General features: G+C 31.7%; 1 protein-coding gene across 4 annotated transcripts in view; it reads right to left on the reverse strand.

Annotated features, from left to right (window-relative positions):
- LOC107439415 (uncharacterized) overlaps positions 1–6,000 on the reverse strand; it is a 246,436-nt gene that overhangs the window by 49,993 nt on the left and 190,443 nt on the right. The gene's annotated exons all lie outside the window — the stretch shown is intronic.

The following is a 6,000-nucleotide window of genomic DNA, read 5'->3' on the forward strand; positions in this document are numbered from 1 at the left end:
AATTCAGCATTTTTTAAATACAAGATACAATACAAGATGGATACAAGATACAAGACAAGATTTTAAATACAAGATCGTGTAAATACTCCACTTCAGGTCGTGAAACGAAAAGATATCTCTTTAAAATAAAAATTTTAAAAAAACTTAATTTTGACGTTGTTTTAGTTCATGTATCAAATTTCGAAAGGAAAAAAAAGTTTGTATTAAAATAAGGACTAACTACAGTCATGATTAAAATCGCCAAAAAAGAGGGCGAGTCTTTAAAGAGTCTCTAAATTAGCCACCGGGTTGTCGCACCATTGAAAAATTCTTAAAACACTTAAATCTCAACTGAAGCTCTATGCTAAATGAAGCAAAGAAAACGATAAAATAATTGCGCCATGAAGAAAAATAATAAAAAAATAAGTTTTGAAAGCAACGTTTTACCAGAAGACTTAAAAAAATGCAAATTAATTTTATTTTTGTCACACCTAAGCAGAAAAAAAAGGAAGAAAAGCACAGAGCGCATCATTCAAAACTTGAATAATAAACTATCAGAAATATTATTTAAGAATTAACATAGAAATATAAATAGAAAAATAGCTCATTTGATGAAATGGAAGCAAAATGATTTTTTATTCAAAATTTCAATACAAAAACATGTGAAAATGCGGAACTTTGAAAAAGTATTTTTGACTGCATAGATCGCGTAAATACTAAACTGCAGGATACTTTACTACTTAACGAAAGCAGCCAAATGGCTGCATACGTTAAATTACTGTAGGAAAGATTTTTAGAAACACAATTTAGAGTTTTGATGCCTGGCCAAAAAAAATAAATAACCCTCGAATTCGAGTTATTATTTTAGCTAAAGATATCTGTCGTTGAGCAGTCGACCCAATTTTCGAGTTTGCGACTAAAAATACTCATCGCCGTAATTTTGAACTCAGTCTAGAAGACGAGGGAATTTTTGAATCAAATATTAGGAGAATTTTATCTTCGTGGAGGACTTTTTGATGGAACTAACCCGTATTTGCGTTACATAGAGAGGAGAACCACGAAAACCCCACACGGTTATCCTGACGGAAAGAGAACTCAACCCATAATCCGTCTACCGCTGAGGATACTTTACGCAAAGGTCAGTGCGAGGGGGTTGCTGAATTCATATCTAACAGCCACAACCGAAATGCGAACCCAGTGTACCTCATTGGTAGATAAGCGCTCTATTCTCTGAACCACCATGACTGTAACAAAAGGTTTTAAAGCAATTGCTTTAAAGTTATATATTCATCCTTAAAATAAGTTTTCAAATATTTTAAAGTGTGTCGCATCAATTCGTCGTGGTTGGATGGTTTAGGGGGGATTTTGATACTTCTCTAGCCGATGCCTTCCAAAATTTGTTCTAAATTTTCACCCAATACACCTGCTTGAAATAATGCGACATCGTAACCATATTCATCGACAGAACTCCAAGCGATTGACGAATGAGTTCTTGAGATAGGCAGATTGCCGTTTAACTCTCGTTTCCTTCGGCAATCAGACTAGGTTAGTTGTTTTTATCACCTACCTTCTTCACTAGAGAAGGTTTTTTTTTTAAAAAAATTGGACCACGTTTTTATTTTGGGATTAAATATCAATTTACCACCCTTAATGAGCATAATTTTTGCCTTAATGTTTTTCAATGATTTCAAAAATATATAGTAAGAGGAAACAAATACGGAATATTTATTTTTAAGGATGCTATCCAGGATCTTGTTTAAAATGCTCTGGGTTGCAAGAGAAAAATAAATGTCTCTTATTTCCTTACATTCTTCATATTCCACGGTATTCATCAATTTTAACGTCTGAATAAAGGATGAGACGTCGGAAATCCAAATAAATAAAAAAGCATGTTGACGGCATTGTAATTTAATCGAAAATAAATTATTTTTCCACACTCTTTATAAAAAAATAGGATAGATTATAAATTCGATCGAGATAGAAAGCACGCAGACGACCGATCGAGAGGGGCAATTTTAAATTGAATCCCCCGCTCGTCTCGAACAAGAATGAAATCAGTTAAGAAAGAAAAGTATACCAATATTTATGCAAATTTTATTAACTTCGCAACTCCTTTTAGGTCCCTGCGAATGAACCAGATGGTGTTAATATTTGAAATACATTTTACAAAAGGAGAAAAATCGTTTGAAGTTTAAGCAAACAGTCTTTGGTGCTTTAATAAAGAGAGCTCCGTTAGATGGAGTATTAAACTTATATTCTTATAGGTTAAAAGAAAATGAAAATGTTCTAAAAAGTCAGCTTGCTAATAAGCGATTATGAGGTTCGGGTTTTTAAGCGGTAAATTATATTACCATAAATAGTTCATTCATATTTAAGTTTTTTTTTTCATTTTTATAATGTTTTTAATGTGTTTTAGGTATTTAATGTTCTTTATTATTGTGTTTAAATAATGTAGACCCGACAATTCTATTTATACCTAAGCAAACTAATTAAGTTTTAATTTTTAATTAACTATTTTTAGGTAAGATTATACGAGACTATACCGCTTTGCTGTGCAATGGAAAAATCAAAACTGAAACAAAAAATATAAATTAAATTTTTTATGTAATTTGCATTTTCGTATGTAATTGTAAAACCACATATACACTGTACACCACATGCCACGAAAAATTTAAAAATTAAATTTTTTATCGAATTCGAGAAAACTATTTCACCAGTAATAGTGACAGCAATGAAAACAAAATAATTGTCAAACCACTTTTCACGAAATTGATCGTAAAGTACTTACGTTATTTTTTTTTTCAATTGCGCGGCAGTATACTCTTTGCAATTAAAATAGAGGTCTTAAGGTCACGTGATTTCACCATCTCCTGCACTTTCCTTCTGTCTGTTACCATAGTTTCAACAAATCTTATTTTTTCCCATGCCAGTATATTCCAACTTCTAATTACGACATACTGGCGGAGGGGGGGGGGAGATGATTGGACAGAATCATAGTAACGGAGAGGAGGAAAGTGTAGAGAATGGGGAGATCATGAAAATTTGAGACGCCAATTCAATTTAGGCAGAGCCTGGCTAAATACCAGTTTTTCGTAAAGAGCAACTAATCAGTACATCGGTGTTAATAAAAACTGCGCAAAAGTACACAAAACTGAAAGGCATGCACAGTGCACAAAATAAAAAACATATCCCCCTCAATATTTTTGCTCTAATGATCAGATTTTCACAAAGTAAGTGCCTATCATTATTGTTCAAAAGGGTAACTTCCCATATACTACTTAATTAGTGTCATATACTAATTAATGTGCAAAATCGCATTCTCCGAATAGACAAACAAAAGCTTCGACGGGCTTGAATTTTTGACTATCCAAGTCGTAGCCTGGAAAAGTGGTTTCCACTAATTTAGTCTGGAGGTAGGTCGAAAGTTTGATGCCTTTAAAGTTAATTTTCTTTTTTGCATATTTTACCATACCTCGGGTGTTTTTTAAGCGAATCAAAAATTGGTGCGGATAATTTACAAGTTAAATTATTCAAAGAGAATTGTAAAATAAATTTTTATAGATTTGAAACAGTAAGGAGCTTTGCTTACTTAGGATCAATTATTACCATTGACAACAGAATTATTCCTGAAATAAAAAACCGACTCTATCTGGCAAATAGGGCTGTCTATGGGCTGAGAAGATTTATTAAATCTAGATTTCTTTCTAGAGAAACAAAGTTCTTAATCTACGAAACTCTTGTCCGGCCAGTCTTGACATACGCTTCTGAAGCTTGGACAATGACAAAACAGGTGGAAAATTGTATCGCAACATTTGAGAGAAAGATTTTGTGGAGTATAATTGGTGGTGTAAATGAGAACAATAACTGGAGAAGGAGATTTAACTTTGAACAGTACAAGATTTATAAACAACCTGATATTATTAAATACATAAAAATAAATAGAATGAATTGGATCGCCCACGTGATTCGAATGAGTGATGACAATGCAATAAAAAAGATACTGCTTTTTAGATTCACTGGAACAAGAAAGCGGGGAAGGCCGCAGTTGAGATGGGCTGACTCAGTGGAGTCTGATTTTCTCGCAATTAATGAAAGGAATTAGAGATCAAGGGTGAATCAGAAGTCGTCATGGAGAAATCTTCAGAGAAAAACATTGGCTCGCATTGGACTGCCTGGCCAACTATGATGATGATGATGATTAGTTGTAAAAATAATTTTTGTTTTTATAATTTTTAATTTTTTAAATTAGTAATGTTAAAAATATTTTGAATTGTAAGGTGCGCAAATTATGTGTTTTTTAATTTTTATAACCAGACAAATCAAGTGAAATTGTTCGAATAGTTCTTGAGGAATAGAATTTTAAAAATACGACGCATAACTCAGCTATACAACTAATTTTACTAAAAAATTCAATATTTTTTAACACTCATTGAAAAATAATAATGGTCAAAAATCATTTTTTGCATGGAATTATCTTTGGTAAAATAAATTTCATAATTGTGTGTGAAAAGTTCTCGAAGCACTTTAAAACTTTCCGAGTTATGGCTGAACATGCAGGAAGTAAATTTAACATTAAGAGGGCAAAATTTTCAACAGATCCCCGGCCAAACCAGCTGGTACAAATCCAAATTGCGCTTAACCCCCAAATTTTGATGATCAATAATCCAAATTCGTTTTTTAAAAAAATTATGTTAGTTGTAACATTTGGTATGTTGTAACAATTAAAGTTTGTATTTAATTTGTGAGAATCAGATCTTACTGAAGGCGATATATTTAATTTTATTCTGTGCTCTGAACCAGAACCAATAAAAGGCCGAATTAATTTCAATTTTTATAATGGTACCGTTCCCGGAGACTTTATGTTATTAGTTTAATTAAAAACACTTATTTTGAGGCTAAACATAATAAAGCTCTATTATGCTTTCTCTTATTCGGCATATACAGGCCAAAAATGATACATCTTATACCCACTGTATATAATCGAAATTAAAGCAGAAAAATGATGCCCCTGGCATGTACTACTTGGGGATATACGAGCCAAAATAGATGCCCTTGCACCCACAGTAAGGGTTAATGCAATCCAAAAATGATGCTTTTTGCACCCGTTATATGTAATTGGGGTTAAAACAGGTCAAAAATGATTTATTGATTGCAGCTAACTCATAATAATCCAAATTTGCACCTTACAAGCAAATTATGTTTTGATGCACTATTAAATTGTTCTCATGCGTCATTCTCATCATTCTGTGTCAAAAACAATGCAAGTTTATTCAAAGAAATGCATTTTTGTATCGGAATTCCTAACTTAAAAATATCGAGAATCCAAATTCGTCTAAAAAATGCGTTTTCAGAGAATGTATATTTTTATATCGAAATTCGTGATTTAAAATATCGAGAATCTACATCCGTCTAAAAAATGTGTTTTCAGAGAATGTACATTTTGGTGTCGGAATTCGTGACTTAAAATATCGAGAATCCAAATCCGTCTAAAAGATGCCTATTCAGAGAATATACATTTTTGTGTCAAAATTCGTTATTTAAAATATCGATAATCTAAATGCGTCAAAAAAAATACATATTAATTAAGAAAAAATACGTTTTTGTGTCTGATTTCGAAACTTAATGCACTAATTAATTAGTACATTTAAGGTTAAGCTTGCATTCTCGTTCGAGACCATCTTATCTTAACAACAAACATTATTAAAATTTTGCGTAACCGCCTTTTCTTTGCGCACCATTATAATTGACCCGGTCAAGACGATACTAATGTTCATTCCTGTTCTTTTAAAATGTGCAATATTCAACTTAAAATAATTTATATATATATAAATAAATGCAAGAAAACACTAAGAAAGTTAAGAAAAACAATAAGTATCATTTATTGCGCTTAAGCTGCAAGTAAACAGCACTCATTAGATAAGTTCAAAATGAAGAATAAAACAAAGAAAAATTATAGACATATGAAAAAAAGGGGGTGGGAAATAATAAGTAAAAAAATAACAAACAACATTTTATTTAAAA

Source organism: Parasteatoda tepidariorum, chromosome 2 (assembly GCF_043381705.1).
Source record: "Parasteatoda tepidariorum isolate YZ-2023 chromosome 2, CAS_Ptep_4.0, whole genome shotgun sequence".
NCBI classification, from domain to species: domain Eukaryota; kingdom Metazoa; phylum Arthropoda; class Arachnida; order Araneae; family Theridiidae; genus Parasteatoda; species Parasteatoda tepidariorum.